This window comes from Vombatus ursinus, unplaced genomic scaffold (genome assembly GCF_900497805.2).
Source record: "Vombatus ursinus unplaced genomic scaffold, bare-nosed wombat genome assembly UNPS02014826.1, whole genome shotgun sequence".
Taxonomy (NCBI): domain Eukaryota; kingdom Metazoa; phylum Chordata; class Mammalia; order Diprotodontia; family Vombatidae; genus Vombatus; species Vombatus ursinus.
This window is the reverse complement of record NW_020954604.1, coordinates 1,685,808-1,694,187: the sequence shown is the minus strand read 5'-3', so window position 1 is coordinate 1,694,187 and position 8,380 is coordinate 1,685,808. Positions and strand designations below refer to the sequence as shown.

Below are 8,380 nucleotides of genomic sequence, written 5' to 3'. Positions count from 1 at the left end.
AAAGAAAGAGCTATGGAGTTTGAATGCAGATCAAAGCACACTATTTGCCATTTTTTTTCTTCTGTTGTGTTTTGTTTCCTCTTTCTGGTGGTTCCTGTTATTAGTTCTAATTCTTACTTACAACATCACTAATGTGAAAATATATTTAATAGGAAAGTATATGTATAGCCTATATCAAATTTTGCACTGTCTTGGGGAGGTAGGTGAGGAGGGAGGGAGAGAAAAATTTAAAACTCAAAAGATTATGAAAGTAATTGTTGATAATTCAAAATAAATTAATTAAAATAAAAAAAGAAAGAAATTGTCCAGACTCTTTTTTTTAATCATGGCTTTCAGGTAGGCCAAGAGTTTTTAAGTTATCTTTCAGCATGTATTTTCTACATCAATTATTTTTCCAATGAAATATTTCATATTTTCTTCCATTTTTTCCAGTCTTTTGATTTTGTTTGATTGATTCTAGATGTATCATGGAATCATTAGGTTCCACTTGCCCAATTTTAATTTTTAAGAAATTATTTTTTTCAATGAGCTTTTGTGTTTCTTTTTCTATTTGGTCAATTCTATATTTTAAGAAGTGGTTTTCTTCAGTGAATTCTTGTACAATTTTTTTTTCCATTTTTTGTGCCTCTTTAACCAAGCTGTTGAGTCTTTTTTTCATGATTCTCTTGCAAAACTCTCATGTCTTTTCCTAATTTTTCTTCTGCTTCTCATATTTGATTTTTAAAATCTTTTTTGAGCTTTTCTAGAAGTTCCTTTTGGGCCTGAAACTAATTCCTATTTCTCTTTAAGGCTTCACATGTAGGTGTTTTTACATTGTTGTCCTCCTTTGAGTTTGTGTTTTGATCTTCCCTGTCACTGTAATATCTTTCTGTGGTCAGGTTTATTTGTTTCTTGCTCATTTTCCAGAGCATGTTGTGATTTTTAAAGTTTTCTTATGCTCCTGGGGTACAGGGGGCACTTTCCCCAAGCTTCTTGTGCTTGGGAACCAGGGATCTGGTTACTGGGCTGCTGTGCCAGGGCCACCAGAGCTGGCCACTCACCTTCTGTGTCAGGGGCTGGAGGTCTCACAACTGGCCTGCTATGTTACTGGCCTGCTGCACCAGGGCTTCACGGCTTCAGTTGCTGACCTGTGCTGAAGGTAGATGCCTCCTGCTGGCTTGCCTAGACATTGCCTGTGCTAACCTGTCTGCCCCTTTTCCATGAATGAGACAGGCCTTTCCTGCAATCCTTCTAAGTTGTGTCGGGCTAAAAGATCATTTTACTCCATTATTTTGTTGGTTTTGCCCCTTCAGAAAGTTGTTTGGAGGGGAATTTGGGAGATTTCAAGCAAGTTCCTGCCTTTTCACCATCTTTACTCTCATCACCCCTGCCCTGATGTGTGATTTTTAAAAATATGTTATCCAGACTTCTTTCATAGTTATGGGTTTCAGGTACTTTAGTCCAAAGATTTTTGTGGTGTTAATTTCTCCTTGAGTTGTTTTCCTGGTGAGTTGTCTTTTAATATTAAATACTTTATATTTTATTCAGTCTTTCAATTCCTTCTTATTTTCTCTTGTGCTTTTGATTAACTTCTATTTGATCCATTCTAATTTTCAGAGAGTCTGTTACTTGTACAAAGTTTTGCACCTTTTCCAGTAAACGATTAATTCTTTTTTCAAGTCTTTCCTCTAGAGATCTCATTTCTTCCAAATGTTTTTCCTCTAAAAATATCATTTCATTCATAATGTCATTTTTAACTCACTTTGTTTCTTTTGGAAATTCTAGTTGATCTTGTAGTCAAGCAGCATTTTTCTATGAGGCTTTCCTTGTAGATGTATGAATAATAAAAATTGAACTATTTTCTTCTTTTAAGTCTGTGTCATGGACATTCCTGATCTCTATTAACTCTATTATGGGCACATACTTTTAAAAAATATGTTTTAAAGGCTTCCGGAATCAACACTTTCTGTGAGGGCCGGATATTTGTATTTCTAGAGGAAATATCAGGTATTGAGAGATGTATTCTTTAAGAATATAAGAGGTGGGGGTCCCCAGTCCGGGTGGGAGGCAGCATGTCTGGTAGTTGTGCTGTGCCGTGGCGGAGAGTGCAGGGCTGGGTGGGGACCTCGTGGAGCAGTGGCTGGAGCCGGAGGTGGGGGCCTTCCAGGCGAGTGAGCATCAGCACATCTGCTACAACCCGCGGCAGGATGAGTGGGTGCTGGTGTCCGCCCACCGAATGAAGCGACCCTGACAGGGGTAGGTGGACCCCCTCCCCACTGAGGATGTACCTCGACATGACCCCACCGCCTCCTCTGTCCCGGGGCAATTCGGGCCAATGGCGAGGTGAATCCCCATTACAGGGCACCTTACTGTTCAACAATGACTTCCCTGCCCTGCAGCCTGATGCCCCCCAGTCCTGGACCCACTGATCACGCACTATTCTGAGCTGAAGCTGCCCGAGGAGTTTGTAAGGTCCTGTGTTTCCATCCCCGGTCCGATATCACACTGCCGCTCACGTCTACACCTGAGATCCGAGCTGTCATTGATACATGGGCCTCAGTCACGGAGGAGTTGGGTATTCAGTACCCCTGGGTACAGATCTTTGAGAACAAAGGAGCCATGATGGGTTGTTCCAACCCCCACCCCCACTGTCAGGTGTGGAGTAGCATCTTCTTACGTGGACCAGAGGGAGGAACGAAGCCAGAGGGCCTCTCAAAAGCAGCATGGAGGTCCCATGCTTTTGGAGTATGGGTGTCAGGAAACTGAGAGAAAGGAGCGAATGGTCCTAGAAAGTGAACACTGACTGGTGCTGGTGCCCTTCTGGGCTGTCTGGTCTTTCCAGATGCTGTTGCTGCCATGGAGACATGTGAAGAGGCTCCCAGAGCTGAGCTTTGTGGAACGAGATGATCTGGCTTGCATCATGAAGAAGCTGACCAAATATGCCAACCTATTTGAGACATCCTTCCCATACTCCATGGGCTGGCATGGAGCCCCAACCGGGGCTGAGGCTGATTGTGACCACTGGCAGCTCCATGCCCACTACTATCCACCACTGTTGCGGTCAGGCACCATCCAAAAGTTCAGGGTTGGTTGTGAGATGCTGGCCCAGGCTCAGAAGGACCTGACCCCAGAGCAGGCTGCAGAACGGTTGAGGGCACTACCCAAAGATCAGTATAGGCTTCGACAGAAGGACTCGTCCTGAACATGGTCCTCAGGAGGAGGCCACAGTTAGGACTGGTTCCAAGCTGTTCTTTACCTCCCCCACCCCCAATTTGCTTCAACCCCCTTGTCTCACAAGGTGGGGGAGGGGTCTTGAATTGGCAAATAAATCCTTTGACCCTGTCAAAAAAAAAAAAGAATATAAGAGGTGGTTCAGGCCAGGGAACAACAGACTTTTGGCATGTCCTAAGGGATCTTTGCTAGGGTGAAGTGTGATTGTTAGCATCTTAAAAGCTTTAAAAGCTGCAGACTCTGATGTAGGTAACATATCTATCCTTATGGCACTGGTTGGAGCTTTAACAGACAGCTGCTTACCTCATTCCCTCTCTGCTATCTGAAAGCTTCTAAAGATTCACAGCAACAAACCTAATGATTAGTAACCTTTTATCTGATCTCTCTGCCATTGTTCCTCTGCTACAAACACTACTGTGGGTTTATTGGATGAATCTGAGATCTTGCTGTGAAGTCAGAATTACATATCTTCAGGCTTTTTCCTGCTCCTTCTCCAGGCCTTTGTGAACCTCAGGCATCATCCTTGTGAGATTTGGCTTTATCTTTCCTCTCCATTCTCCTTCTTTGTCCCGATTATCAGGAAGTCCCTGGCCTCAGTCAAAACCAGTTTCATGACTCCATTCAGACACTGAAGCAATAGCTGCCAGCTGCCTTTTATTCTCCACCTTGAATCCACAATTGCTTTTTGCCTTGATATAGAGTCATAGGGCCCAGCCAAGTATCATTGGTACAAGGCCCTTCATGTGCCTTCCTGTCTGACTAGACCTCTTGTCCTGTGCTTATAGGTCTCTAGCTCTGTTTTTATGTTTATGTAGGCTGGAGAAATGCTCCATTGTGGTTTCTCCTTGTATTCCTGATCACTAATTAGTCTAGCATTGTTTCTCAGTCTCTGAGTATTAATAGAAAATATTTTGCTTGATTTGCTTCTTTCTACTTTACCATTTTTGCTCATGTCCATTCTGTTTATATTTATGAATATGTGCACACATTACATATATATAATATGTGTATATTATATATATGCAAATACATATATACACATATATGTAGTATGTTGTATTGAGAGAGAGAAAAAACCTTTTTTTTGTTCAATAAGGAGAAATGCTGTAGATACAGTTGTATTTCACCAAGATATTTAACAGTCTCTCGTGATGTATTTGTGGACTATATGAAGAGATACTATCTAGGTCAGTGGTATCAAACTCAAATAGAAATGGGGACCATTAAATCATACAGAAGGAACCTTGTGGATTGGATATTGACTTAGAAAACCACTTATCATTATCTCTGTTCTGTTTGGTTTTTAATGTATTTTGTTAAGTATTTTTCAATTACATTTTAATCTGTGTGACCATAGACCATTAGTTTGATACCTCTGTTCTAGGTGATAGACAAGTTAGGTAGATTCAGATTTGGTTGAGAGACCAGTTCTGTCACTGAAATATGATAATTGATGAATCAATGTCAGCCTTGAGGGAAGACTTCAGAGGCTTATTGCAAGGCTCTGTCTTTGGCCTTATTTTGCTCAACATTTTAATCAATGACTTAGATAATGATATAAATGTTATGGTCTCACATTTCCGAATGATAGCAAGGAAGGATAGCTAATTCAATAAATGGCAGGTTCAGTATCCAACAGTTTTTAATATTGAAATGATGGACTTAACCTAATAAGATGAAGTTTAAATAAATATAATGTTTTATATTTGTTTAAAAAACAAGTTTCTAGTACCTAAAGGAGGAGCTACATGACAAGTCATATGATACGACGTTAAGGATTTTGGAGCTAAACATTATAAAGCAGACAAGAAGTCTAATGCAATCTTAAGATAAATTTTTCTAAAGCCTAGTGTCCACAGTGCTTGACTGCTCTTTGCCCTTGCATTAAGCCCTTTCTACTTGCTCTGGGATCAAGTAGAAACTCTTCCATTTTGGTATTTAAAGTTCTTCCCAACCAGGCTTTAACTTCTCTTTCAAGAATTAGTATATATCATACCTTTTCTTGCTTTTTTTGGTATACAGTACTCTCCTTCCCAAATAAACTGGCTTTCCTGTGGCTCTACTAGTTGTCTATCTTCTATCTCCTGTCTCCATGTCTTTGTACTCACTGTTCTTCATGCTTAATGTATATTTCCTCCTTACTTTTGCTTTTTAGAAACCAAATTAACATATTTATTTCATGCATATTCTGTAAATATTTCAATATGTATACATTGTGCCAGATAGAATGCAAGCTCCTAGTAAAGTGTGTCAAATATAGTAGATTCCAAATACATGTTTACTAACTCCATTATTAGTTTTTGGTTGTTTAACTGGTTGCTTAAAAGAAGTAAGGTTGTCAGGATTATGCTGTTCTTCGGAGTCCAGCAGGGATCCAAAGGTGCTTATGTTTAGTAACATGGGAAGGTAAATATAGCATAAGCAGTAAACTACATTCCCTGGGGAGTCCCTATAATTCCAGCATGATCTAAAGCCCTGTGTATATAGTTATATCAGTGTTATCTGTGATCCAAAGATTCATTTATTTGTTTTTATTCAGGCATTTTTCGGTAGTGTCTGACTCTTCATGACTCTACCTGGAGTTTTCTTGGAAAAGATATTAGAGTGGTTTGGCATTTCTTTCTCCAGATCATTTTACAGATGAGGAAACTGAGGCAAACAGGGTTAAGTGACTTGCCCAGGGTCACACATCTAGTAAGTGTCTAAAGCCAAATTTGGACTCAACAAAATGAGTCTTTGACTCTGGGCCTGTAGCTCTCTCCACTATACCACTTCATTGTCCAATTCATTCAATATGGTGTGTGCTAAAGCCCATCACCAAAGAAATGTGTGTGACCCCATCCTCCAGAGAGAACTGGATTCCTTTTTTTTTTCTTTTGATCATATTCAGTATGGATTTAGACATAGAAACACAACCTACATGTGCTCATTCAATGTTTTCCTACTTCTTTTCATTCTTTTGGTGATATGGTTTTGAGGGACCCATAATGGGCACTGTCTCCAACAAATCAAATCGTATTAAATAAAATGTAGAGAAAATGACAATATCTTTGGGAGACAGAATGGCACAGTGGAAAGAGCATTGCCTCTAGAATCATGTGATCTCTGTTAAAACCTACCTCCAATATATATACTACCTGTGTGACTTTGAACAAGTCACTGAACATCCCTGGTCCTCAGTTTCCTCATCTGTTAAATGAGAGAGTTGTACTAGATGGCTCCTAAGGTCCTTTCCAGGTCCACATTTATGATGCTGTGATTCCCCTCATATTCTGGTAGCTCAGAATTGACCATTAGCTTTCTTACTATGTAATTAAAAGATATCTTTCCAGCCTCATGATGACTGAATTGACTAAAATGATGCAGTAACACATGTAAGTTGAAATTGTATGGGTTCTTTGCAGTGGAAAACTTAAGGTATTATGACCGTTCACTAAACTTTACTCATATCCCCTCTAACAATAGTATGTAATGTGTATCACAAATTAATAGCCATTTTGAATATAATATAATTTCCTTGAAGTGAACTTGTTTTTAATAAATCAATGTGTTGCCTTCAATAACGCCAAAAAATTCATCTGGGATATCCTTTTTTACTTTAATTTTCAAGTACAAGAGGACTATAAGAGAAAATCATCCATATGTTTTTGATTTGGTTACATTTAACTCATCAGAATATTTTAAAAGAATTGTTTGATGTTCTAGAAATCCCTTGAGCTTTCTTGAAGCCTTATTCCCATCTCCCATTCCTCCGAGGAATAAAAAGCTGTATTTAGCCCCAGGTATGTAAACTCAGATGCCAAAAGGTGTCTCTTTGGTTTGAGACTGATCTCCAAAGGTTTTAGTAGGTGTGAAGAGAAATTGAGCTTGTTTTCCCTTGTACACTTTGTGAAAGGTGAAAGTACTAAATGCATTAAGAAAGAAAAAAGTGCTTGCCCTCTCACATAAGAGAATGAAATGTTAATGGCTGTCTTTTGATGAAACTTGGTACTTTAGGAAAATGTCCCAAAAGAAGGTACTTTTTTGCCACCCGTTACTGTTAGAGATCCTTGTTTCATTTTGATTTGAAATGACAAATGCTAGGACAGTGGCACATATAGGTTGACCCAACTGCTCTACTTACAAAGTTTATGAATATACCTTCTTATCACCAAGGGGTCTGATAGGAAGTGTAGTTTTCTCAATTGGAATAAAGGAATCAGGGATGACAGAAGATGGAAGATGTGAAGGAGGAAGGGAAGCCCAGGAACTTTGAAGTTCTATGGAGAAGAGAGGATCCTGAGATGGTACAGATAAATGCCAGTGCTAGTAGCCAATAAATTATAAGTGAAGACCACTGATACTCATCATCAACCAAATGTAATCATGAGCAGTTGACTGGTGCAGTGGATAGAGTGCTTGGCTTGAAGCCAGAAAGGCTGGAGTTTAAATCTGGCCTCAGACACTTACTAGCTGTGTGACACTGAGCAAGTTACTGAACTTCTGTTTGCCTCAATTTCCCCAACTATAAAATGAGGATAATAATAAATTTCTCCCAAGTTTGTAAGGATCAAAGGAAATAGTATTTATTAAAAAGTGCCTGGCACATAGTAGTCATTATATAAATGCTTATTCCCTTCCTTGTTGCCTTATCTGTTTCATTAACCTACCTAAAGATTAATTTCCTGGGACAGAATTTTACTCTTCTGTTGAGACCTAGTGAATTTAATTCTTCTTCACTTCTTCCTCCTCCTCAGTCTAATACTGCTTGGTGGACCTGGCATGTTTGCTCTTAAATCTTGTCTATTTGCCATCTGTACTTTTGCAGTGGGTTTTGTCTCCAAATGCAGATAAGGTGATTTTTATTTCACTCTGAGCACGTTTTGCTATAAATAAGTTGACTGCTTTATGGCAAAGGACAAGGGGGAACCTCTGGAAAACGGCTCCAGACTTAATTGTATTGATTTCTTTCACTCTCTCTGTCTCTCCCTTTCTGTCTCTCTCTGTCTCTCTCTGTGTTCTGTCTCTCTGTCTCTCTCTGTCTCTCTCTCCCCAAAGATGGATTTTATACACAGAAGTAAAACTTTACTAGAGATGAAAGAAACAAAGATTTGTCCCAGACTGAAAAAAGGGCTTAGTAAGATTTTTTGTTTGTTTGGATTTGATTTGATCTGTTTGTGGCCGAGCCAAA

General features: G+C 39.4%; 1 pseudogene; it reads left to right on the top strand.

Annotated features, from left to right (window-relative positions):
• The first annotated feature begins 325 nt into the window (after nt 1–325).
• LOC114025019 lies at nt 326–3,181 on the top strand (annotated as a pseudogene).
• Nucleotides 3,182–8,380: the final 5,199 nt, after the last annotated feature.